Genomic DNA, 27,813 nt, shown 5'->3' with positions numbered 1-27,813 from the left:
TTTCTCTATTCCTTTCAAAATGCTCTTTCAGACGTCCGTGGATTTCAGTCTGACCTCGGACCACGTTGACAGCTTAATGTATTTCTATGAGGCTGTCATTCTTGGGTCGGGAGACTGGTGGCCAGTCTATGCATTGTGGTCCGAGATTGGATCAAAATCCATGTTCGTCTGATTCTCTGAATGAGCATTAAGACTATTAGGCTACATTCCCATGATGAGCTTTTGGGGAGTCAAAAATGCAGCATCTTACAGTTCCAGCAAAATGGAATTTATAGAAATATCAGGCCCACTGTCCTTTTTTTACTTAGAGTAAGCTGACCTGCGGTGCGTGTTTCAAATCTACAACATATCAATTTCTCTTGTGGACATGAAGGAAAGGTGCTGACCAGGTGCCGCACTCCTTCGCCAAGGAGACTCTATGTGCGGATGTGACTTCAGGTGGGGCGCATGACACTTACTGGTTTCTTCAGGCCGGTGTCCATCTCCCCACCGGCAGTCGTCGTTGTAGACAGTTAGTAACACACGCAACACCAAAGCTCGCTTAGCCAACCAGAATCGTTCACTTTTATTCTTCACACCGTTATGACAGACATGGCCTTCCTTTCCTTCTTCTCCATGTGGATTAGTGCTCCTAAACCTGTTCCCTACGGCTATCTTGGATCTCGTCCTCAAAACTCCAGGGTCTGCATCTCCTTCCCCCTAACTCTTTTCTCCTTCTTCAGATTCTCAGCCCTGATGACTCTCTAGCCAGACGACTTTCTAAGCTCGTCGGGGTGAGTCATAGACTCTGGACCTCTCGAGGTTACCTCAGGGTTAACACACTATGAAGAAAAAGACATGGATCGCACATCCCAAAAAATACAATGATCTAAAGCCGCTAGACAAAAAATTAAATAGAACATGAGGTTCTTTTGTTAACATTCTGATCAGATTGTATTAAGCCCACTGCCATGTCATGGCAAACCTCTTGAGTGGGTCCCTATTCTAAACCTTGTAGTGCGGCACTGTGCACTAACCTCCGCTGCAGGGACAAAGCACCAGCAGGGCAGGCGACCTGGTGCCTCACAGCACCCATGCTGCAAGGCAAAGCCCCCGAGGCTCCAGGCCGACAACAGCGGCCACCACATAGTACCAGCACACAGTGAGAGGAGCTGTACACTCACCTCCCACTGGTTGCCATATGTGGACTGGGAGCAAAAATGGCTGACCCCTCTTGCAGTCTTCTGCTGATTAAAATCACCTGTGCCAAATGGGGAAAGTGCAGATCCAAGCAAAAAGCAGAGGGGGATAGAATGTTGTATAACACACTATGTTTTTTGCTTGGAACTCCACTCCCCCCATTTGGCACAGGTGATTTTAATCAGCAGGATACTGCAAGAGGGGTCAGCCCTTTTTTTGCTCCCAGTTCACATATGTGACGCCCTGGCCTATCAGGTCGTCACAGGGTATTGTGTAATCTGCCCTTCTACATGGTATCCACCCTCCTTGGTTACGGGTCATGGTCCTTTGATGTTGCTAACAGCTGAGCCAATCAAAATCCTAGGAACACTTTACCCACCAGACACACCATTGGGGGGCCTGAAGGGAATAGAGCCGCCCACATGGAGGTTGGTGAGGGGAAGTGAGAAAAGTGATAGTTGAGCAGTGGAGAGCGAAAGGAGAGGTGGTGGAGTGGTGACTCTTGTGAGGAGAGGTCACGGAGCAGGGATACTAGGTGGCAGACGTTGGTCTGGGCCTGGTAGGAGCTGGAACCCCGGTCGCAGGGGATAGTGTCAAGGGGCACGAACTTCCGAGGAGGGCAGCCAGCGGCCTTGAGCTATCACCGGGCATGGGCCAGGGCACGACAGAGTACGTGGACCCTAGGCCGGGAAGTAGCTTCAAGCGTCCTGGTAATTTACCCGACGGGGGTGAAGACTTCAAGTGTCATCCCGAACCCGCTCCAAAATTGGGGTACTAGCACACCGATGGGATAGGACTTTCCCAATACAGTCCACAGAAATCATACGCGTTAACCCTGAGAGCAAGCTCACTCCGTTAGCTACAAGGGTGAGCGGGACCCGAACAGTTTCAGACTCGAGGGTCCAAAGAGAAACACAGGTGCCAAGGAAAGGCCCACAGACTAACCGCAACACCAAGGGGACGGACCCAATCATGCTCCCTCCAACCTGCAGTGGTGCTCAGAACTTTGGTTTACAAGCTGTCGGTGTGATTATTTCTGGACTAAGTGAGTGTCGCGGGCGGAGGAGGGGACGCTGCGCTCTCCCACTGCTCGGGTCCGGCTGCCGCTGTTGCTGCGGCCTGCTGCTTGGTGGCTCGAGCGATGGGCCGGATCCCGGGGACTCGAGCGGCGCTCCTCGCCCGTGAGTGAAAGGGGTTTGGTTGTTGGGATAGTTTATTGTCCGTGACGCCACCCACGGTTGTGGTGATTGTATGGACACCACCGCTGCTCTGTCTGGGGATCCCGGGAGTGGTGGTATGGAGCAGCTAGATGTTGGTTTTCCCCTCCGTGGGTAGGGGGTTTGGTGGTCCCGGGGCCCGATGATGGGATTGGGATGGTTGACAGGCGGGTTATGGGGCCTGTGGAGGTGCAGGGACGCAGGGGCAGCGCTGTGCCACACGGCACGGAGGTACTCACTCAGCCCAAGGATGATGACACAGTTCACGGTAAACAAACGGCTGGTTGGACGGGTCCCTCGGACTGCTGCGGTGCTGATGTTCCCTGCAGTTAGCGGTGACGGTCTCTGTCCTGCACCTATGTATAGTCTTTGGTAGCGATGGATTCCCACCGGTAACCCGCTCCCCGACTTGGATATGGGCCGGAGGATCCCCACTCTTGCCCGCAGGCGCTGGCCCTGGGAAACTGGTGCCTTGGCGGTGGCGGTGTCTCCCCTTCACGGTCGGACTGTTGCCTTCACTCGGGACTTTGCTGCTGGGAGACCCGGAGGTCCCCTTCACTGACGGATTTGGCAAATTCGGCGACTCCTAGCCTTGCCGGGATCCGAAAGGCCCCTGCCAATGGTGCTGGCTTCTCTTTGTATACCGCTCCGGTACCGCCGGGCCACCATCCGTCTACGGTCCTTTCGGCAACCTCCGATCAGCCTCTCCTGCAGACGGTCACCGCCGTCTGTCAACCTTGCTGTCTCAGTTCGGGGCACACACCCGGACCAACTTCAGGCTTTAAAACCGGCCCTTTTCTTCTACTCTCTACTCAACTCCACTGTTTACTCCTTCACTTCCCTAGCTTAACTCCACTCTAGCCCTCAGCTAAACTCCAACTGCCTGGTTTTCCCGCCTCCAGGGCTGTGAACTCCTTGGTGGGCGGAGCCAACCGCCTGGCCCACCCCCTGGTGTGAACATCAGCCCCTGGAGGAAGGCAACAAGGATTTGTGTTCTGACCTTGGTGTTCCTGCAGGGAATGTGGGGTGCGTGTGGTGTTGTGACCTGTGACCCCTGGCTTGCCCAGGGCGTCACATGAGTACACTGGAAACCCTTCTATCTCCAACGGTCCCCCACACGCCAACTACCCAACGGGCCCTGGGACACCCAAACCCCCTACCCACCTTGGGGTTAAACATCCAGCTGCTTCAACATCGTCACCGGGCTCCCTAACAGCAGCGGTGGTCTCTCACATTACCACGCACCGTGGGTGGCGTCACAAACTTTCAATCCCCCTGTACATACTCCCCTTTTTCTTTTGACATTCGAGGGTCTGGAGACCCCTCGAGCCACTGAAGCTCCGAATCCGAGCAGTTCGGCCGCTGTCACAGGGGCGGTACCCATATGGGAGCCAGTGGGAGGTGAGTGTGCAGCTCTTCTCACTGTATGCTGGTGCTGTGTGGTGGCCGCTGTTGTGGTGGTGTCGTGTCAGTGGGGTGGTGCGGCCTGGAGCCTTGGAGGCTTCACCTTGCAGCATGGGCGCTGTGAGGCACCAGGTAGCCTGCCCTGCTGGCGCTTTTTCTCTGCAGCGGTGGTTAGTGCACAGTGCCGCACTAAAAGGTCTAGAATAGGGACCCACTGAAGAGGTTCGCCGTGACGTTGCAGTGGGCTTAATACAATCTGATCAGAATGGTAACAAAAGAACCTCATGTTCTACATATTTAATTTTTTGCTTAGCGGCTTTAGATCATTGTATTTTTTGGGATGTGCGATCCGTGTCTTTTTCTTCATAGTGTGTTACCACAGGGTTCCCTTACTGACCCTAGCACCAAGACCACAACTTTTCACACTTGAACCCTATTGTCTACTGGTCCCCTCTCGAGACTTCCCTCCTGTTCTCTTTCCCGCCATCTGCCACTACTCACTTCAACTACTTTAACCCTATCTTATCTAATCATCTAGTCTAAGGGCGGCTTTGCACGTTGCAACATCGCACGTGCGATGTTGGTGGGGTCAAATCGAAAGTGACACACATCCGGCGTCACTTTCGACATCGTAGTGTGTAAATCCTAGATGACACGATTAACGAGCGCAAAAGCGTCGTTATCGTATCATCAGTGTATTCTCCGACATTTCCATAATGCCGGTGCAGCGCCAGGTACGTTGTTGTTCCTCGTTCCTGCAGCAGCACACATCACTGTGTGTGAAGCCGCAGGAGCGAGAAACATCACCTTACCTGCTGCCGGCGGCTATACGGAAGGAAGAAGGTGGGCGGGATGTTTACATCCTGCTCATCTCCGCCCCTCCGCTTTGATTGGCCGCCTGCCGTGTGAAGTCGCTCTGACATTGTACGACCCGCCCCCTTAGGAAGAAGGCGAGATGCCGGCCAGAGCGTCGTCACAGGACAGGTGAGTGCATGTGAAGCTGGCGTAGCGATAATGTTCGCTACGCCAGGAATCACAAGATATCGCTGCTGCGACGGGGGCAGGGACTATCGCGTGCGACATCACAACATCGGCTTGCGATGTCGCAACGTGCAACGCAGGGAACTTAACACTAGATGGCAGCTGTAGATACAAACATACACATCTTATAATATTCAACAGTCTATATAACAGAATACATGTACACAGGGTGGTGCAGTCCCCCCTCTAAAGGTCCTCTAAGTTTTCTCTACAGATTTTCCCCATAGACTTGCATTAGATGTGGAAAATCCACAGGTAAAAAATGCATTTCCGCTGCAGAAACCAATCCAAAACACATTTAATCCACACCTTACTATATCAATAAAGTTTTGTGAAATACCAGGAAGTTTAAAAAACAAAGCAACAATTTAAATGTGCAACAGCAAAAACAAACAAAATCCCCAGGATCAAAAATGCAATAAAAACGTAAAAAAAGACACTAAAAATATGCAAGTAACCTAATTTTCATAACAGGTGCAGAAATGGTGCAGAAATTCTGCAATGTCAGAAACTCACTAAAGGCTCAACGTGAGAACATAGCCTTATGGGATCAGTATGGTTTCTGCTTTGAGATATACAACCTTAGAAATCATAGTTATCAAATGCATCTGGGTATTATTTGGAAACTATAACATGGTATGATTTGGGCACTCTAGTACATTGATTTCTTATGAGTGTATTGTATGTCGATATTATTATTATACTCTATAGTGGTATTATTTAAAGGTAACCTGCCAGTCACAATTTAGGGGGGCAGCTAGAGATAGCGTTATATAGATCATTGTGCAACTAAAATGATTCCTATGTCACCAAAATTCCTTGTAGATAAATTAATTGTTTTATCCATATGTAGTTTAGACTGCAAGTGCACTGGACTTTAAAAAATGCCCTTGTTATCCAGAGCTTCTTTTCAGCATTCTCCATCCGGCACCATTCCCGGAAGCTTGTAGGCAGTGGTGACAGAGACTGTTGTCATTAATATTATCTACCGATAACTGCCTCTGCTGACAATACTGTGACTGCAGATGGCATTGGGTGGGGAGAAATGAAACAAGCCATGGACTGCAAGTGCACCTGTAACGCTTAGTGCACTTGTAGTCTATTTTACATTTGAAGAAAATTACGTATTTCTCAGCAATGAATCTGGACAACATATGTATCCTTTTAATTGCTGAACACTGACCTATGTGTCACCATCTCTAGTTGCCCCAAAAACACTGTGGGCCAGTTCTTCGCAAAGCACTATTGCTGTGATGTGGTATTATTTGGCACTAAAAAATGGCATTATTTAAGTTCTTTTTGGCATATTTGTGTGTAATTATCTAATATTGCAACTGCATGGTGCAGTTTTGTTTGACGTGTATGTTGCAAATCAGTGACTTGGAGGTGTTATATTGATATCTTCAAATGTGAATAGTGATTTTATCGCAGATTTGTCAGAAAATCTACTATATAAATCCAAAAATTATCCACAGCAGAATAAAGCCTACTACAGACATGAAATTGTAGATTTTTTTCCCCACTGTGTGTTGATGAAATTTCTTAAACCCCAATTGTTGCATTGTGCTGTAGTTTCTTTAGGAATATCAAAAAGAACATTATTGGACCATAAACATCTAGTAATGTTTTTCCTAAATTATGGTTGGTGACCCTTACTAAAATTGGTATTTATCTTTTATGCACCATGTGCAATACTTGTCAACATGATACACACTGGATTGTAGGGATGGATCACATCCATGGAGGCCTCTTGTATTGTACATTCAGTCAAATATGGTCTTTGATGGTCTTCACCTGTACATTGGAGGCTCTTCTGTTGTAGATTCTGTCAGTGCCATAGCTTCTGTCCGGTCACACCCCAGCGAGACCCTGATGGACCCTAATTCATATTTCTGAATTCCTTCAAGTGCTGTCAGCACCAGATCCAGCAGAATCTTCTCTATTATACCATATAGAATTGGCATGATCTCTTGAAACAACGTAGCACCATAAGCAACTGCAAAGCAACATCCCTTTCTGTTAAAGGGGTTTCCAATTTCCCAATATGCTGTAGGTGTAATAATAATAATATTAGCAAAAATACCTCCAAATAGAAATATAATATAGTTCTCCTGATTCTCTCTGTCACATACCTCTTGTGCAGGGCATTACAGTAGATTAGGTATCCATGGTTACAATCACCAGCAACTAACTGTCACTATATATGTGGTCGTAACCATAGATACCTAAGCTACTGTAATGCCCTGCAAATGAGGTAAGAGACATGGCTATGTTAGGAGAACTATACTACATTTCTAAATAGAGGTAATTCCTAATATTATTATTACACCTACTATATATTGGGATAGGATCTTTTGAGATGGGTATAACCCTTTAACTTTGCAAGAGTTGCCAAAATAGTAATTTGGGGCTTAGTGACTGTGGTGCTTCGTTCACATTCATTTAAGTGCCGTTTCTACCAACTCCTGACTCATGGATACCTAAGGTCCTTCAATGCCCTGCAGATGAAGTAAAAGACATGGCTATATAAGGAGAACTATACTACATTTCTTTTTTTTTTTCTTTACATTTCTTATTTGACAAACTGTAAAAAAAAGCAATTTGGGGTTTAGTGATTGTGGTGCTTAGTTCACATTCATTTAAGTGCCGTTTCTACCAACCTCTGACTCAGTTCAATATTTCCTATTGTTATTTTTCACTTAGACAAGTAAGATTTTGGCGAGCACAATATGAGGGACACATTATAATGAGCAATCTGCTGGCTATTTATTAGTAGAGGAATATCACACTTTTAAAAGCATAAAATATAAAGGTAATAGTAAAAATAATAGTAAAATAATGAAAGTACTTAATAGATTTCAGAGTATAACACAGTATAACAGTATAGTAACACTTTACATATTATGAAATGATAATACAAAAATCATAATAATAAAACAATTCTGTGAAGCAGGAAAAAGCGGTATTTCGTCTTCCATACTGCTGCGCTGGTGTCTAATGTGTCACTTACAATTCTCGGCTCGGCTTCGTTCCAGGCCAGTTACACTCTCGATTCCCTTCAGCAGATTAGTACAAGATAAATCTTGCTTCACAGATCTGACTCCTTTCATTTTTCAGGTTTGTGGGTCACCGGTTATGTATTATTCATTCCATGGTGCAGCTGGAGCTGGATGCTGACACCTGTTCTACTAGAAATACAAATAAAATGTATCCCTCGTCTTTTAATTAATGCAAGAACAGCTGTAGGATTATACAGAAATAAGCCAGAAATATCTGCGTGGTGCATAATGTCAGGGAGACAATACTGATACAATCAGGCCCGTATTTACCATAGGCACCAGAGGTCCAGAACCTAGGGCAGCAGGTCGCAGGGGGCGGCACCAGGATCAAGATTTTAAAAAATATTTATTTATTTATATAAATCTTCAATTCCTCCCCCCAGATGCTGTACAAAAACCGGGTACAGTAGAGCTCCAAACAGCTCGATGACCCGATGTGCAGTTGCCTACTCTCACTCCTGACGTCACGGCAGTGCCATGAGTTTACATCATCACCCTGCCAACATACAGAGTAGGAGATGTCGCCAGAGGCAGGAACAAGTTAGTGCTCATTGTGCCCAAGATACCGAAGGCAGCAAGGAGGATGGGCTCAATGTACAGAAGCAGCAGCTTGGAAAAGGTGGCAGCATGGAAGGACATCACTATGAAAACAAAGAGCAGCAAGGGGTGGGATCACTGTGCAATAAGGGGTGGTGAGTGGTGGAACCAGTGTGGAAAAGGGTCAACATATGATAGAAACACTATGGAAAATGTGACAACGTGGGATGGGATAACTGTGGAAAAAGGGACATCATGGTAAGGGATCACTATGAAAAAAGACGCATTGTGGGATGGGATCATTATGGAAAAAAGGCAGCATGGGATGGGATCATTATGTAAAAGGGGACAGCGTGGGATGGGATTGCTACGAAAAAAGAGGTAGCAGGAGATGGGATCACTATGGAAAAAGGGGCAGCGTAGAATAAATAGAATTGCTATGAAAAAAGGGGCAGTGTGGGATGGGATTACTATGGAAAAAGGGGCAGCATGGGATGGGATCAATATGGAAAAAGGGACTGCGTGGGAAGGGATTACTATGGAAAAAAATGGCAGCGAGTGGTGGAATCACTGTGGAATAAGGGGTAGTGAGTGGTGGACTCAGTGTTGAAAAGGGTCAATGAGGGATGGAATCACAATGGAAAAAGGGACAGCTTGAGATGGGATCACTGTGTAAAAAGAGGCATCGTGGGATGGGTTCACTATGGAAAATAGGCAGTGTCAGATGGGATCACTATGGAAAAAGGGACAGCGTGGGATGGGATCATTATGGAAAAAAAGGGACAGCGTGGGATGGGATTACAAGGCAGGGTGGGAAGGGATTACTAAGAAAAGAGGAGCACTGTGTGATGGGATCACTATGGAAAGAGGGGCAGCTTGGGATAGGATCACTATGGACAAAGGGACAGTGTGGGAATGGATTTCTATGGAAAAAGGGGCAGCCTGTGATGGGATCACTATGGTCAAAGGGACAGCGTGAAATGGGATTACTATGGAAAAGGCAGCAGTGTCCTTTGCACATAGAATAGCATTGTTCTTGGCAGCATTTCTTCACAAGACAACATGTTGCCAAGAAAGATGATATTTAAAAGGACATCTGTCACCCCCTAAATGCCATTTAAACTGCACAAACATTTATTTAGGGAACATAACCCATATAAAAATCATACCAGGAATGTACAGTTTAACCTAATTATGAAAAATCTTTTATTTTCTTCTACAAATGAGGGTGCATTGGTGCACTTTTGGTATGGCCTATGCCTTGGTGCAACATTACACCCTTCTATTTGCAAATGAAAGCCAGTCCACTGTCTTGATTGGCAGCGCTCCATTGTTAAGAGTAAACGCTGCCTAAAACCAATGCGCTCCAAGTCAGTGTGGCTCTTGCATCGAGTGATTGACAGCTTGACTAGGTAGACCGATAATTCGACTGCAATGTAAATGTACCTTAACCCCTAAAGGATCGGACGATTTTTCATTCTTGCCCTTTAGTTTTTTCTCCCCTTATTCCAAGAGCCATAACTTTTTTATTTTTCTGACAATATAGCCGTGTGAGGGCTTGGGTTTTGCGAGATGAATTTTACTTTTGAACGATACCATTTATTTGATCATGTGATGTAATGTTAAATGGGGAAAAAAATCGCATAGCAAGAAAGTGAAATTCTGCAATTTTTTTTTTTATTTACACCATAAAACTGACCTGGCCGTATGATTTTCCAAGTCAGTTAGATTACATAGATACCAAACATGCATAATTTTTGTTTTATTTAAGTGGTGAAAAAAATTCTGAAATTTTGAAAAAACAAAATCTTGCTTGTGTCATGAATCGACTTTGCAAGAGCTGTAACATTTTCAATTTTTGGGATCTTGATCTATGTGAGAGCTTGTTTTTTCTCCCAGAAAATTATTGCAATTACTCATGTTTTGTTATAAACATATTTATTTTTTTTGTGTGCATTGGAACAAAAAAAAAAAATACAAATTGGGCATAATTTTACATAAAACTCCAAAAATGGGCCGGACAAAATTGTTTACAAAATTGTGTAAACAACTTTGTTTCAAGCATGTGATGGTCGTACAAACTCATCGGTGGCAAGTAACAGATGTGGGCAAGATAAACATCACACCTGAAAGCAAATAAAAACGGGAGAAGTTGATTTAGTCTTAGCATTGTGTGTCTGTGTGTGCCACACTAAGTATGGAAAACAGAAAGAGGTGAAGACTGAAGGGAACTGTCTGAGGAAAATTTGAAAAATATTAACAATCTCAAGATTAGAAGTCCATCTGAACAACATGATCAAGAAGTTTAAAACCCAATGCACTGTAGGTTATCTCCCTGGTCTTGGACGCCAGAGAAAAATTGATGAAAGATTGCAATGCAGGATAGTCCAGATGGTGGATACGTAGCCCCAAACAAGTTCCAATGAAATTTAGGCTGTCCTGCAGGCTCAGGGTGCATCAGGTTCAGCGCTATCTGTCATTTGAATGAAATGAAACACTATGGCAAGAAATCCAGGACGACCGCACTACTGACAGGGTGATATTAAAAAAATAGATTGCAGTTTGCTAAAATGCCAGAATTGTCTCATATAATGGATGCAACAATTCTAGGCGACTGCAGGCTGCTATTTTTAGGCTGGTGAAGCCCAATAGTCATGGGTTTCTCTAGCTAGAGAAAAGACTAAGGGGGGGGCGCACACCGTTTTTTAAAATTATTTATTTAAATAATTTTTTAAAAAGCCTCATGGAGTCCCTCTTATTTTGATACACGGCCAAGATAAGCACACAGCTGGCTGAGGACTGAGGCCTGTAGCTGTATGCTTTATCTTTGCTTGGTATTATAATATGGGGGAATCCTACACCAATTTTTTAATAAGTTTATGTAATTGTACACCACGATAGAGATGCAGACAGCGTCTGTGATTGGAAGCAGTCAGACACGCTGTCACAGTGGGGGCACGGTCTGACTGCAAGCAATCGCAGATGTCGGGACTGCCGGTGGGTCGGGGAAGCAATGCATATGGATGAGGGGGGTGAGTGGCCCCAGAAGTAGCATTACAGCCGGGTGGAGATTGGTAAGTTTAACGCGCTTTATTCCTATTTCCTTTCCTTTTTCTTTAATTATTTTTTTAATTACCTGATTGGCTGGATCCGGATAATTACCTAGAGTTCCCTGAGAACTACAGACCCAGTATTGGTACAGGGCACTAGGGATCCTGCACAAATCTGGACTTTTACAGTCCAAGTTCACCCATCACTACTGGAGAGTGGAGAGATTTTAAAATTACTATTGGGAGAAGACGCCTTCAAATATGAGAGACCTGGGGAAGTGTTACGAACCGGCGCCGTAATAGCCGCAGCAGCCTGCTGCAGTTCCTGTTGCGCCCAGGCGCCGACTGCCGTTCTTGGTCGTGCCTCGGGTCGTCCAGTTGGCTGCTCCTTCCACCACGTCTAAGTGTGGAGAGGCGGCTAGTGCGCATGCGTGCGCCAATTTACCCCAGCCAGAGTCTAAGCCCGGTGTTTTGCCTAGTGAGCATGCTCAGCCTGATTGTGTCATTTCTGAGACTAAGCCCTCAGTTCAGGCTACTGAGCATGCTCCCACAATTAACTTAATCCATATAGAAGAAGAAATAGACCGCACCAATGCTGATATCTTTTTCCGGATCTTTATTCCATAACCAAGGTTAAAAGGTGCAAATAGAATAGCGGGTGGAGGAAACCTGGATGCGGCCCCTCACTATGGACGACGGCCGTTTCGCCCGTAATTAGGCTTCCACGGGTCGTGGACCCGTGGAAGCCTAATTACAGGCGAAACGGCCGTCGTCCATAGTGAGGGGCCGCATCCAGGTTTCCTCCACCCGCTATTCTATTTGCACCTTTTAACCTTGGTTATGGAATAAAGATCCGGAAAAAGATATCAGCATTGGTGCGGTCTATTTCTTCTTCTATATGGATTAATGGAATTGACTCTCGCTGTTTGGACCAGCACGCTGATCCGGTTTCCAATAAGGACGCCTAGTGCTATATTCCTCATCCTCCAGTGATCCCAGGTGTGGCAGGCTTTTACGGGTGGTGCAGGACTGCGCTCTTTTGCTCCCACAATTAATCCTAACAGCCTCATTGCACAGGTACTTGGACTTCGTGCTGTGTCTAAGTTCTGGGATGTGCCTACTGAGCATGCTCAGGCAGTCTGATTTCTGAGTCTGTTGTTCAGGCTACTGAGCATGCTCAGGCACTTAGTGCATCAGAGGCTAGGTCCGGTACAGACCACACTGAGCATGTCCGTGAGGTGGCAGGCCCTGATAGGGCAGAAGATGTTAGGTGTCCTGATGACGTGGCCACTCCGGACTGGCTCGCAGATGCCCACCCCTATGATCTGGCACCTCACCATTGGTCGTCAGATGATGACTGGTGAAGTGTTTGGGGCGTGGCTGCCATGAGGTCATCAATGACGTGGCGGTTCCGGATAGGTCGCTGGTGACGTCACTGATGACATGGCACTCTGCTATTGGACATTGGTGGTTCCACCCTGGATTTGGGGCGGACCCAGGTTATAAAAGGGGCTGGAGACAACATGGAGGTGCGCAGTCTTCATTTAGAGTTCATGGTGGCATAAGCTTTGTTGGAAGTGGTAGGTAGGGCTAGGCGAATGGTGCCTGTCACGCCAAGATTCGTGGCTCAGCACATCAGGGTCAGGCACCGTGCTTCCTTGCTGCCGTTCCAGTTGTGCTATAGCAGTCCAGTGGCGTTAACTGGACTGTGGCTGCTGTGTCACCTGTCCGTTTGTGCCTCCTACGCACACGGACAGCATACCTGTTGCGTTACTTGTCCGGTTGTGTCCTCTACACACACGGACAGCATACCTGCTGCGTCACCTGTCCGAGAGTGCCCTCTACGCGCACGGACAGCGTATTCCAGAACCCCTGTGGAATTAACAGGGTGTTCCTGGATTGGGTGCGTGAACCCTATTTCTCTCCTCGGCTTCCCAGTCAAATGCTACTGGTGTGACTACCTGGTCTGATGTGTCAGAAACGCTAATCGAAGGACCGCTCGGCCTGACGTGCCTTACACACGTGGCCGACAGGGCGCTGTCGCAGCGGTCTTCTCGGTCAACGCTAACTGGTTACCATCCGGCCTGACGTGTTTCCTACACACGTGGTCGGAGTAGCGCCCGCTCCACCGAAACGCTATCTGGGTTGTCGTCCAGTTTGACGTGTCCCTACACACGTGAGCGGTTCCCAGGTCTCCTGGGTTATCTCTGAGTCATCAGCTCTATAGTCTCCGCCTAACCCACAGGGTGCCAGCAGCTCCATTGCCATCTGGAGCACGGTGGGCCCCGACTGGCGCGATTGGGATATATACCCCCTGGTCCTATTCTGCCGGTCCCCCCGTAACAGTAAGACTACGCCAGGGTCTGGCTGGCATGGCGGAGATGGAGAAGCTAAGTCAGTTCATACTGCAGCTTGAGGCCAGAGTGAGGTCTCTGGAGCAGTCTGCTCTTCCTGCTGATGTGGATGATGTGGTGGCTCAAGCGGCTGCAATGGTGTCGGCCACCAAGCCTACTCCAACCCTCCCTCACCTCTCACTGCCCAACAAGTTTACGGGGAAAAGCAAGGCATGTAGGGGATTCGTGAACCAGTGCTCAGTCCATCTGGAGCTGTTGGCTGCACGGTTTCCTACAGAGAGATCGAAGGTGGGGTTTATCATCTCCTTGCTCTCTGTTGTAGCACTGGAGTGGGCTACACCATTGGGGGAGAGGAATGACCCCGTAGTTCAGGACTCTGAGGAGTTTTTGGAGTCATTGAGGCAAGTGTTCCTGGGGCCTCAGGTCACTCACGACTCAGCCTTACAGCTACTGACTTTGGAGCAGGGGCGTACCTCCTCGAGTCAATATGCTGTAAGTTTCAGGACACTTGCTGCAGAACTAGGGTGGCCAGAGAGGACTCTCATTCCACTGTTTTGGAAGGGATTAGCCTCGCACGTGAAGGACGTGTCAGCGTCGCGTGAGGTACCAACTACTCTTGAGGGCCTTATGACTCTGGCTACCCGCATTGACCTGCGGACCTCCGAACGTCAGCTAGAGCGCAGGTCAGAGGGTCGTTCAGCCACTGTAGTGACCTCTCCTACTGCACCTCCCTTAGAGGACGTCTCTGTCCCTATGGACATCGCTAAGGTTGGTGCTGCTAGGTCATCGAGTCGCAAGAGCATTTCCTGTTTCGCTTGTGGGCAGTATGGTCATTATGCCAACCACTGCCCAAAGCGTCAGGGTAAGCGACCGCAATTGGTGGCCATAGCTGGAGATAGACTGGACTCTGCGTCATCCATTAGGGTGACATTTCCTGTGTCCATTTCCTTTAAGGGGTCAACATGGTCCACAAGGGCAAATGCGGACACAGGTGCTGGGGATAGTTTCATCTCCTCCTCTTTTGCCCAGCGGCATGCCATCCCGCTGGTGCAAATGCCAAGGCCAGTGAGAGTCCGTGTGATGGATGAGTCCTTGTTGCCCAAGCTAATTCACCAGCAGACAGTGCCCATTACCCTTACCATGTTATAGGGGCATAGGGAGACCATTTCATTTCTGGTTCTCCCTAATGGTGCAGATGATATTCTGCTGGGTATTCCTTGGTTGAAGCAGCATTCCCCACATATCGACTGGTCGTCTGGGGTGATTACGCGGTGGAGCGAGTCTTGTATCTCCCACTGCATGTCTCCATCTTACGCCCGTCGCTCAGTGGTATCTTTGGCGACTATAGACCATTCGAGTGGGAGGGCCGCTAGAGGGGGGGTGCTGTTATGAACCAGCACCGCCATAGCCGCAAGCAGCCTGCTGCAGTTCCTGTTGCGCCCAGGCGCTGGCTGCCGTTCTTGGCCATGCCTCGGGTCGTCCAGTTGGCTGCTCCTTCCACCACGTCTAAGTGTGGAGAGGCGGCTAGTACGCATGCATGCGCCGATTTACCCCAGCCAGAGTCTAAGCCCGGTGTTTTGCCTAGTGAGGATGCTCAGCCTGATTGTGTCATTTCTGAGACTAAGCCCTCAGTTCAGGCTACTGAGCATGCTCCCCCAATTAATCCTAACAGCCTCTTTGCACAGGTACTTGGACTTTGTGCTGTTTCTAAGTTCTGGGATGTGCCTACTGAGCATGCTCAGGCAGTCTGATTTCTGAGTCTGTTGTTCAGGCTACTGAGCATGCTCAGGCACTTAGTGCATCAGAGGCTAGGCCCGGTAAGGACCACACTGAGCATGTCCGTAAGGTGGCAGGCCCTGATAGGGCAGAGGATGTTAGGTGTCCTGATGACGTGGCCACTCCGGACTGGCTCGCAGATGCCCGCCCCTATGATCTGGCACCTCACCATTGGTCGTCAGACGATGACTGGTGAAGTGTTTGGAGCGTGGCTGCCATGAGGTCATCAATGACGTGGCGGTTCCGGATAGGTCGCTGGTGACGTCACTGATGACATGGCACTCTGCTATTGGATATTGGTGGTTCCACCCTGGGTTTGGGGCGGACCCAGGTTATAAAAGGGGCTGGAGATAACATGGAGGTGCGCAGTCTTCATTTAGAGTTCATGGTGGCATCAGCTTTGTTGGAAGTGGTAGGTAGGGCTAGGCGAACAGTGCTTGTCACGCCAAGATTCGTGGCTCAGCACATCAGGGTCAGGCACCGTGCTTCCTTGCTGCCGTTCCAGTTGTGCTATAGCAGTCCAGTGGCGTTAACTGGACTGTGGCTGCTGTGTCACCTGTCCGTTTGTGCCTCCTACACACACGGACAGCATACCTGTTGCGTTACTTGTCCGGTTGTGTCCTCTACACACACGGACAGCATACCTGCTGCGTCACCTGTCCGAGAGTGCCCTCTACGCGCACGGACAGCGTATTCCAGAACCCCTGTGGAGTTAACAGGGTGTTCCTGGATTGGGTGCGTGAACCCTATTTCTCTCCTCGGCTTCCCAGTCAAATACTACTGGTGTGACTACCTGGTCTGATGTGTCCTTCACACACGTGGCCAGTCGAGTGGTGACCAGAAACGCTAATTGAAGGACCGCTTGGCCTGACGTGCCTTACACACGTGGCCGACAGGGCGCTGTCGCAGCGGTCTTCTCGGTCAACGCTAACTGGTTACCATCCGGCCTGACGTGTTCCTTACACACGTGGTCGGAGTAGCGCCCGCTCCACCGAAACGCTAACTGGGTTGTCGTCCGGTTTGACGTGTCCCTACACACGTGAGCGGTTCCCAGGTCTCCTGGGTTATCTCTGAGTCATCAGCTCTATAGTCTCCGCCTAGCCCACAGGGTGCCAGCAGCTCCATTGTCATCTGGAGCACGGTGGGCCCCGACTGGCGCGATTGGGATATATACCCCCTGGTCCTATTCTGCCGGTCCCACCGTAACAGGGAAGTTTGTGACATGCCTGCATCGGGGCCTGGGGTGACTCGTTAGTGGGCAGCGGTTCTGCTCCTGAGGTGCTGCGGTGGCGAGGCCCGGTCCCATGACCTCGGCGGTGTCGTCTAGGGAATAGGAAGGGGATGATGACAGTTTATTTGTGACGCCACCTGTCGTGTGTGGCAAGTTGGGGTGCCGCCGCTTTGGGATGGGGACCTCTGTGGCAGATGGTGACACATCTTGGATGATACAGCTCTCCACAGAAGAGCTGGGCCCTAGGGCAGATAGAGGTTGTAGTAGTAGTAGGCGATGGCGGGGATTGCTGGGCTGGAGGCGCAGGAGAATAATGGAGCGACACAGGGATGCAGTCTCAAGGGTTTTACTCACTATAGCAGGTTCCAAGGTTACACGACATGCCAGTGACCACCTTTGGAGTGCTGGGGTTTCACTGTGATTGGCTCCAGCCAATCCTGGGAAATTCGGAGGTCGAGTCCGGTGCACCTTTCTTAAGTGTACCCTTCCCTGGCCATCTTCCTGCGCTTGCTTTTCCCTCCTGCTTTGCGCACTCGCTCACTGAACCCTGTGCCAGTGCCAGTGGACCCTGTTAGGTGGCGTTAAGCTCTATCCCTTGGTCCTTTGGGTCACCCTCCAGCGAATTTGTATGCGGATGTGGCCTTGGCGCTTGCAGTCACCTCAGCCGCTGGTTTTACTAGCGGAGTATGTAGGTTCTTCTCCTCTAGCCTACGGACCAGTCCCCGTGTTGCGACCAAGTTCTTCCACCCATAGATTATATGTGGAACAAGGCCACGGGAGAATGTTGCCCTTCCCATGTTCTCTAGGACCCCTTCTGTCTTTGCCTGGGCCGAGCGGTACCAGCTCCAGGCCACGGGTCTTTGCTCCTCCACTGCTCCTCTCCTTCTCACTAACTAAACTGACTCCACACTCCACTACTGTATGTTCCCACCCAACAGACACCATCCTCCCCGGTCTAGCTTCGAGTATAATCACGCCCTTACTATGTCTGGTGAGGTGTTGCTGAATGAGAGTGTTATGCTTTTGTGTGAACCGGTGTTGACCGCCTCCATACCTAGGATGGAATACCACACCTCTGGATGAGGTGCAGTACCTCTGTGGTGACTGATGCCTCAGGGGTGCCACATTTGCAAAAGAAGAGTCCAAAATTCCAGTTGAGGTGTAAGAAGCTTGATGATGTTATAGGAAGTGATTGATTGCAGTTTTTTGTTCCAAAGGGTGTGCAACCAAATATTAAGTTGAGGGACCAATTGTCCGGCCCATTTTGGGGGGTTTGTGTAAAATTTTATAAAGTTTACATTTTTTCTCAGTTTTTTTTTGTGTTCTTCCAACTTACACAAAGGTAATAAACATATGTATAACAACCCATGTAATTTAAATAATTTTCTGGGAGAAATCTTTAAATTTCTGGAGCAATTTCAGGGGTGCCAACACCTTCCTCTTTGACTGTATACTAATAGTATATAGTAAATATCAACAGTAAAAAGCAGAGTTATGGAAATAGCGTAGGTATTAATGAACTGTGTGTTCCCACCACCTTTCCCTTTCAGGCACTAACTGACAGATGTATCTATATACAGTAATTGAGGGAAGACTGTCAATCAGTGGCAAGAGGGCAGAGGGAGCCTTAGGTTACTTTCCCATGGAATTTATATACTTCGGACTTCATGAAGCAGAGGTCCCTCAGTGAGACTCACCACGGTATTTACCACTTCCGATATCATTACAAAGCAGGGGCTGAAATAAATTGACATTGATTTCCCTCAAGCATATACTCAGGGGAACATCCAGTAAATTCAATGCATTATTCGCTACATGGGAACATAGGATTACATTGGTGAATACCTTGTGACTCCCCCCTTATAGTTTAATGGGATTGTCTGGTGAAAAGACGTTACTATCTATCTATAAGATAGGTGATAACTTACTGATTAGTGGGCATTTGACCGATGGGACCTGCACTGATTGTATAAAAATAGCCACTGGATAATTATTCAATGTATATTAAACACAATCAGCAAGAGTTTCAGGGCAGCATATCAACACTGCAAAAAATTATAATCATTAAAATATAACTTTTAAAATATATAAATAACTGGACCATATAAACTTCATTGAAAAGCAAAAATTGGTGAGATAAATCCGATTTCTCTTTGCGGTGCGTTTTGGCCTCTATATATATATCCTCTGATTGAAAAAGGAGGGGTCAAATCTTTTATTATATGTTGATTGTTTGTCTGTCTTGTAATTGTGAATTTGACCACATTTTAGAGAATTGAGTAAAAGTTATATTTTAATGATTATAATTTTTTGCAGTGTTGATATGCTGCCCTGAAACTCTTGCTGATTGCGACCTGCACTGATTGGCAACATGGAGGACTTGTATCCCCATTACAATTGAATGGTCTTGCACATGCTCAACTACTGCTACAGTCATTTTAATTGGGGCTGGTAGAAAAAAAAATGATCGCAGCTACATAGTGAATGAATAGAGCCGAAGTCGAGTATGCCAACTGTCATTACTTTCTATCGGGGATACGTCCGCACACTGCCGAGTAGTGCAGGTCGCGGTGGTCGAACGCCCACTGATTAATAAGATATTTCCACCTGTCCTGTGGCTAGGTGATAACTTGTTTTCACAAGAGAAGCACTGCAACTAATAGAGTGTAAATTGCACAAAAACTACACATGTACAGAAATCAGAATCAGAAAGGTTAAAGGGGTTGTCCACTATTCGGACAACTCCTTCTCAATCACTATTTTGCCTCCAAGTAAAATACTATCAGCCATGCTCACCTCCGGTGTGGGTGCCGTTCCAGTGGTTCTCGCAAGAAAATGTCACATGATCTTTGCAGCCAATCTGCAGCTGCTTAACTCTTTCCTCCTTTGAACTGACATCTGGAGGAAGTAAGGGAGCAGCTACCAGGTACGTCTGAAGGTGGTGGGGGAGCGTGAAGCTCTGCTGATTAGCTGCAGAGATTACCTGACATATTGGGAGAACCAGTGACATATTGCTGTAATACAGTAGGCACCGGAGGTGAGTATAGGTGTGTCGCCCTGGGCAAGCCAGGGGACACAGGTCACACACTACCACACCCTACATCCCAGTTAGGAACACCAAAGCTAACCAAAAATCCTTGTTGCCTTCCTCCAGAGGCTGATGATTCACACCAGGGGGTGGGCCAGGCGGTTGGCTCCGCCCACCGAGGAGGACACAGCTCTGGAGGCGGGAGAAACCAGGCAGAACAGTTAGGGGAGTGAAGGAGTAAACAGCTAAGATGAGCTAAGGAAGTGAAAGTAGAAGGAAGTAAAGTGGTAAAGGAGGAAAGCAAGAGTGGTGACAGAGAGAAAGCCTGAAGTAGTCCAGCTGTGTGCAGGACAGGTCAGCAAGGTCAGCAACGGCGGTGACTGTCTGGAGGGGGACCGTTTGGAAGTTCCTGGAAGGACCGCGGACGGGTAGTGGCCCGGCGGTCTGGAGCAGTGTTCCGAAGGACAGTCAGCACCAGGGCAGGGGCCTCTCGGACCCCGGCAAGGCTTGGAGTCGCCAGAATTTGCCAAATCCGTCAGTGAAGGGGACGTAGATCCCCCAACAACCAAGTCCCGATTGAAGGCAACAGCCCAACCAGTGTAGGAGAGACACCGCCACCGCCAAGGCACCAGTTTCTCAGGGCCAGCGCCTGCGGGCAAAGAGTAGAGCTCCTCCGGTCCAGCTTGAAGCCGGGGAGCGGGTTACCGGTGGGGACCCATCGCAACCAACAAGTAAACAAAAGGTGCAAGGAAGAGGGACATCACCGTCACCTACTGGGAGAGCAAGTGCAGCCGTCCGTGGGACCGTCTATCCAGCCGTTTGGTTTACCGTAAAAACTGTGTCAACGTCTTAGGCTGAGTGAGTACCACAGTGCCGCAAGGCACAGCGCTGCCCCCGCGTCCCTGCGCCCACCAGGCCCTGCACCTCCCAAACCATCACCGGGCCCCGGGATCACCAACCCATACCCACGGAGGGGCAACACAACACCTGGCTGCTCCGCATCACCATCCCCGGGAGCCCCGTATAGAGCAGCGGTGGTGAAATCACCACAACCGTGGGTGGCGTCACGGACAATAAACAATTCCCACACCCAACAACCCCCTTTCACTCACGGGCGAGGAGTGCCGCTCGAGAAACCCCCGGGATCCGGCCCACCGCTCGAGCCACCACTGAGCAGCAGCCGCCGGACCCGAGCAGAAGGGGTGAGCGTAGTGTGCTGACACCCTCCTCCCCGCCCGCGACAACTTGGCGTCACGAACAGGATCTTACCGCTCTGCCGTCTGGTAGAGGTGCGCCTTGTTACCGCCGGAGGTATCCGGCAGAAAAATTTCAGAAGCCGCTATCTTTGGCGCGAAAAGTTCCCGCTCGAGCGTCTTCTCGAGTAGTAGAGGCGCGAAGGCCGAGGCCCCGCCCCGAGAGAGGAGAGGCCGGAAAGAGCTAAGGGGGATGCGATGGCGGCTGGACGCATGTAGCTGCAGCTATAAAAGCAGGGACGCCAGGACTCTGCAAACATACCGTTCCTGGAAGGAGAAGCCATCATGTGGATGCCGTCCCGCGACACCGTAGCCCCCGCGCCTGGAACCGCGGCGTGGGTGGAAATCCAAACCGCGCAGCTCTACTAAAGGCTGCAGGTCAGGATGCAGCTCCTCATGGAGGAGTGGGAGACCGACATGGTGGACGTTATAGCCACCGTGCGGAGACGCGAGGAGGAAGCGGAGAAAGGGAGGGTGAGTGACCCACGTCCCGATGCCCTGGAAGGGCCGGTCATCGCGGCTGCGGGGCCCGGTCCAAGCCCTCTCCCCCCGTTGCCTCCCTCGCCACCCGTCTCGGAGGCCGTGACCCCGCCACTAGGCCTGCTACCACCGCAAACGGTAGCAATACCCAGCGTCCCCGCCCATGCGGACCGACCTGTAGCCGGAGCCCGCAGTAAACCGGAGGTGTTACCGTGGAAGATTCCGAAGCTTGAACCGGAGGCATCCCCTTAAAAATCCCCCGAGCCGGAGCCGATGACCCGCTCCGAGCCGAAGGCCCAGCAGCGGAAAGCCCCTATGCCCATCCCCCACACCTCGGCTGAGGTAGCACCGGGTTGTTGCTGCAAGGCAGCGCCCAAGGCCAAGACACCGCGGGACATGCCGCCCAGATTCCTGACAGTGGGCAACGTCCAGGATGTCCCGCGGGGCCCGACCCGCGCGCCGGCGCTGGCAGCAGCGCCGTATTGGGATAGGGAGCCGGTACCGCTGGGCCTGGAGATCGCTGAGAGGGAACGGAAGAAGGCCGAGCTGGTGGCCAGAGCGATAAGGGAGAAGGAGAATCTCCGCCAGGCCACGTTCCGTGTCCGGGGTCCGTTGTACGAGGGGCAGGTGAGGCGGTTTGATGTCCGCCGGGGCTACGGGTTCATCTACGAGCCGGGCCTGGAGGCCGAAGTGTTTGTAGCCCGGCGGGATGTGAATGCCCACCTGCCTGAAGAACATCCCGGCCGCAACCTGATGCCGGGCGACATCGTGCAATACACCCGGCACTGTGGGGAGCGGGGGTGGTTCGCGCTGGACGCTAAGCTAAGGGGCAGCCAAGAGTCCCGAGTGAGCTCCGCGCCCCCTCCCTTGGAAGGAGCACTGGAGCCTGAAGGCCTGGAGTAGGGCAGCGGATGCCCGTTGCACCGTCCCCGTTGGGACCACCATTTTGGTTGTTTAAAAGTTGAAAGTTGCTGAAAATGATGAAAATGATACAGAGTACATTATCTGATTTTCTTTGTGATTTGCAACCGGCTGGAGCCGGCACCGTTGTCCCCGTGGGGACCGTTTAAAAAGTTTTGCATGGAGAACTTTCCATGGACAAGCCCGTGAACTTGCAGGGCAACCACAAACGTTAGTGGCTTGTAAATAAGTTGTTTACCGTTACCGTTTTCCGCAATGCCGCCTCCGGAGAGGCAGGTTGGAGGGAGGGCCCTGAGCAGAGCAGGCTGGGGCCCAGCCACCAAAGGAACTGGCGGCTACCCTCTGGAGGGAAGGACAGATCCCGCTCGGGTACCGTGTGCTGGATTGTGGGTCAAGGGGTGCTGCCTGGGCTTTAGGGGCAGCATCAGGGCCAGGTTGCTTGGGTGGGAGAGAGCGGAAACCGTAACCGTAAACCGTTATGCAACGTTTAAGAAATGTGCCTCCCGTTAAGGGAAGAGTTATTAAAAATGTACATATGTTATTTTACCATGTTATCTTTTGCAGAAAAATAAAACCGGTGTTGGACGGCAGCCCGCGGACGGTCTGCATTTTGCTAAGGGGGAATGTGTCGCCCTGGGCAAGCCAGGGGACACAGGTCACACACCACCACACCCTACATCCCAGTTAGGAACACCGAAGCTAACCAAAAATCCTTGTTGCCTTCCTCCAGAGGCTGATGATTCACACCAGGGGGTGGGCCAGGCGGTTGGCTCCGCCCACCGAGGAGGACACAGCTCTGGAGGCGGGAGAAACCAGGCAGAACAGTTAGGGGAGTGAAGGAGTAAACAGCTAAGATGAGCTAAGGAAGTGAAAGTAGAAGGAAGTAAAGTGGTAAAGGAGGAAAGCAAGAGTGGTGACAGAGAGAAAGCCTGAAGTAGTCCAGCTGTGTGCAGGACAGGTCAGCAAGGTCAGCAACGGCGGTGACTGTCTAGAGGGAGACCGTTTGGAAGTTCCTGGAAGGACCGCGGACGGGTAGTGGCCCGGCGGTCTGGAGCAGTGTTCCGAAGGACAGTCAGCACCAGGGCAGGGGCCTCTCGGACCCCGGCAAGGCTTGGAGTCGCCAGAATTTGCCAAATCCGTCAGTGAAGGGGACGTAGATCCCTCAACAACCAAGTCCCGATTGAAGGCAACAGCCCAACCAGTGTAGGAGAGACACCGCCACCACCAAGGCACCAGTTTCTCAGGGCCAGCGCCTGCGGGCAAAGAGTAGAGCTCCTCCGGTCCAGCTTGAAGCCGGGGAGCGGGTTACCGGTGGGGACCCATCGCAACCAACAAGTAAACAAAGGTGCAAGGAAGAGGGACATCACCGTCACCTACTGGGAGAGCAAGTGCAGCCGTCCGTGGGACCGTCTATCCAGCAGTTTGGTTTACCGTAAAAACTGTGCCAACATCTCAGGCTGAGTTAGTACCACAGTGCCGCAAGGCACAGCGCTGCCCCCGCGTCCCTGCGCCCACCAGGCCCTGCACCTCCCAAACCATCACCGGGCCCCGGGATCACCAACCCCTACCCATGGAGGGGCAACACAACACCTGGCTGCTCCGCATCACCATCCCCGGGAGCCCCGTATAGAGCAGCGGTGGTGAAATCACCACAAGCGTGGGTGGCGTCAAGGACAATAAACAATTCCCACACCCAACAACCCCCTTTCACTCACGGGCGAGGAGTGCCGCTCGAGAAATCCCCGGGATCCGGCCCACCGCTCGAGCCACCACTGAGCAGCAGCCGCCGGACCCGAGCAGAAGGGGTGAGCGTAGTGTGCTGACACCCTCCTCCCCGCCCGCGACATAGGTGTTATTGTGGCGCCCCTGACCTGGTCAAGCACCATTAAGTACTGCACCCATGTTGGGTCAGTATGAACAGGTAATCCCAAAGGCTGAATAGGGTGTGAACATGACTCGCCCACCCCAGGGCTGTGGGACACCCGGTGGGACTAGTCCGGTGGTAGTCAGTGGTGGCTGGGCCCGGCTCCGTGGCCCTGGTGGGTGTCAGTAGAATATGTGGCTAGGTGAATAAAGTTTGTGTTCGTGACGCCACCTGTGGTATGCGGCTATTAAGCCGCCGCTGCTGTGTGAGGCCTCCGGGATGGTGCTATGGCAGCAATGGTGGTACTGCTCCCCACAGGTGGAGCAATGCCCGGGGCACAGTTGGTGCTTGTGAATGTCTATGCAGCTGAAATAACAGAGACCACCTCAAAGGTGCAGTTCAAGTTCTTTACTCACAGTTCTTGTTAAGGTCGGCAGGAACCCTTGGACTGCTGGGACCACTGTCAGGGACCTCCGCCGTTTCTGGGTGGTTCAGAGAGTAAAAGCCGGTACCCTTCTCTTAGTGTCTCTTTCTTCTGCTGTCTTCCTTAGCCTTGCTTTTGTTAGGATGAACCTGGCTTGGCCTCCACTACAGCCTCCAGGCTGGGGGGTCACCTGTCGGCTGATTACCCCTTTTCTGCAAGTCTGCTATGGGTTCTGGCCCTGGGAGTCTACAACCTTCCCTGGGCCTCGGTTTTTACTGTTTGGAGATGATTTTGCACTCCTCCAGTCTCTAGGGACCGTCCCCTGTCGCAGCTTGATCCCTCCACCGATGTTATTGTGGAACAGGCCACCGTAGCTCTAAACTGCCCCGACAGCTATACAGACTACCCGTGGCCCTGCGACTCCTTCTGTCTCCTACGTGGTGTCACCTGGACCTCTGGGTCCCAGGATATTCACCGGGAAGCGTCTCCTTCTGTTTCTCTGCTCCTGTCTGACTTGGAGCTTTCTTTCCTTCTTTCTTTCTTTCTTTTATCCTCCTTGCCTGCCTCCAGCAGGCCTCCTCCTCCCTCCTTTCTCTCGTTCTTCTTCTCCAACTACATGCTCACTCTCTCACTCCCTGAGGTAGACTAACTAAACTTGACCTTCCTCCCTTTGTCTGCTCTCAGATGGCTCCTCCCACCTCCCCAGTTGCTGAGCTGTACCCTATAGGAGCAGGGATGGGTCTTACGGCCCCTCCCAGCATGCAGCATGGGGGGGTAACTGCCACTTTCCCTGGTCCCAGTATGTACCTAACAATGGGTGTAGTGTGGATTTACCAGGGGACCGGAGTTCACTCTCTTCCTCTCCCAGAATGGGGCATCACACCGCTGGATGGGGTGCAATGACCTGTGGCGACGGAAGCCTCAGGGGCGCCAAACTCCCCCACAGCAAATCCCAGCACGTCCTCGGGCTGAAAAACAACAAAAACATGTGGAGAAACTGCAAAATTTTTGTTATGCAAAGCAATAAAACAATTAACATTTCTTCCCTTTATGGGAGGCACAAATACTTTAACGTTGCAAACTTCTTATAAAGAAACTATGTGTGCACTTTCAGTTCATTGCACAGTTTGGGCACTTCCCCCATAATTCTGGTAGGGGGCACAACGGGTGCAACTATATACATTTTCGGCTACAACAAGTCCAGTAGCCTGGCAGTTCGTTTCCTTTCAAACAACAATGGGACATAATCAACCAGCCACTAAGTCCAATGGCCTGGTTACATAAGACACATAAGACATCACATTTACCAGGGCCCACATTCCAGTTCAGTGGCCCGGTACACATAAACATGGGGGGGTGACATCTTCGAAAAGCATGAGGGGCAGTACAGCAGGAAAGGGTGTCATCTTCGAAAAGAACATTGGGGCAGAACACAAGGGACATCTTCAAAAAGAATGAGGGGCAGACAGGGGCTATATACAGTTCAGCTGCTTCTTACTTCTTTACTCTTCATTGCTGGGGTCCTTCTTTGGCAGGGCCCTGGGCAGCATGTAGGCCATGGAGATTCTGGTCTGCGTTTCTTGCGTGGCTGTCGCAGGACCTCTGCTCAGTTCTGTGGCCTGGGTCTGCCTTGAGGTAGTGCTGCTGCTTGGGGAGAGGCTGCGCGCTTGCATTGTGTGGCGCCACTCTGGTTCTTCTGGGGCCGCTTCTTCCTTCAGGATTCGCACATGCAGCGCGTACCACCCACGGTTCCCCATCAGCCGTGTGTACTCTACCACATCACCCAGCTTCGCATCTCTTCCTGGGTGGCCTCTGGGCAGGTGCTCCTCGATGTCTCTTCGGGCCACAAACACGTCCTTGCCCAGGCCGGGCTCCCTGATAAAGCCCCAGCCACCAGCTTGTGGGAAGTCCACTACTAGGCCCCGTCGCACTGGGCCCTCGGATCCCTTCAGGGCCTTCCTGACCTCTTCTTTGGAGGCCAGATTAGCGGCTTCTCTGGCCCTCCGTTTCTCCTCCCGGAGTTCCCGCTCCCTCTGGTACTCTACCACCAGTTTCCGGCACGTCAGCTCGTTGGCCAGGGGAGTCTCCTTGGGGAGCAGCGGCCGCTGCAGTCCCTCGCTTTCAATGGGCGCTGCGTCCCAATTCATTCCCGGGGATGCCATTCCCAGGAGGCTCACAGGGGGACTCGGCAGGGGGCCCGCTAGCTGTTCAGGATCCACCCCTCCCCAAGCTCCGTCTGTGGGGGTCTCAGGCAGGCCTCCGGTGCCCCACCAGGCGTCCGCGGGGTAGGCTGGGAAGGCCAGGGGGTCAGTGAAGGGGCTAAGCGGGGGCGCGTGGCGGGTCCCAGGGTCCGGACTGGTCGGGGTTTCTGGTTGCTCACCCTGCTTCCGCTCCGCGGCATCCATCCACCGCTCCAGATCCTCCGGTACCCTCGGCGTTTCTTTCTGCCGGTCCGCTTCTACTTCCACGCTGCTCAGCCTCCGGGCCAGGACTCGCATTTCCTCCCGGAGAAAGTTCAGCTCAGGATCCATTCTTCCGGTCCCTGGTGCACTTTGCTGCAGCTCCTCCGCCATGCTGCCGACCTGGGGAATGCTGACTGGAACACTGCTCGAGTGCGCGACCACGCCACTCGGCTGCTCCCTTTCCCTTCTCGGAGGCGGGGCCGGAGGCTGCACTAGCATCTGGCGCCAGACTGGCGCCCAGCCCATCATGACCGGCATCACTCCGTTTGCGATAAGGTACATTTTCTTTATCTGCTGGTCTGGCATTTAGACTCTCTCTGCCAGCCGGCCAGCTTATCTGGTCGCCATTTCTTCTTCTTCCGCCTTCTATGGCGGGCACCGCTTCGCGCTCTTTTCTTGGACAAGGGGGCGGGGCTTCTCTTCGCGCCCTTTCTTCTTGCACGCCCCCCTTCTTCCCGCGCTCAGTGACTTCAATGGCGGCAGTTTCTCACAGTAAACACAGGCTATTTCACGATTCTTCAGGCGCACAGTAC

At 50.9% G+C, this 27,813-nt stretch overlaps 1 protein-coding gene across 1 annotated transcript in view; it reads left to right on the top strand.

Moving 5' to 3' along the window:
* NECAB1 (N-terminal EF-hand calcium binding protein 1) overlaps nucleotides 1-27,813 on the top strand; it is a 355,641-nt gene that overhangs the window by 79,426 nt on the left and 248,402 nt on the right. The gene's annotated exons all lie outside the window — the stretch shown is intronic.

The sequence above is a fragment of the Anomaloglossus baeobatrachus genome, chromosome 6 (assembly GCF_048569485.1).
Source record: "Anomaloglossus baeobatrachus isolate aAnoBae1 chromosome 6, aAnoBae1.hap1, whole genome shotgun sequence".
Classification (NCBI taxonomy): Eukaryota; Metazoa; Chordata; class Amphibia; order Anura; family Aromobatidae; genus Anomaloglossus; species Anomaloglossus baeobatrachus.
Note: the sequence above shows the minus strand (reverse complement) of the source record. Positions and strands in the feature narration are given on the sequence as shown.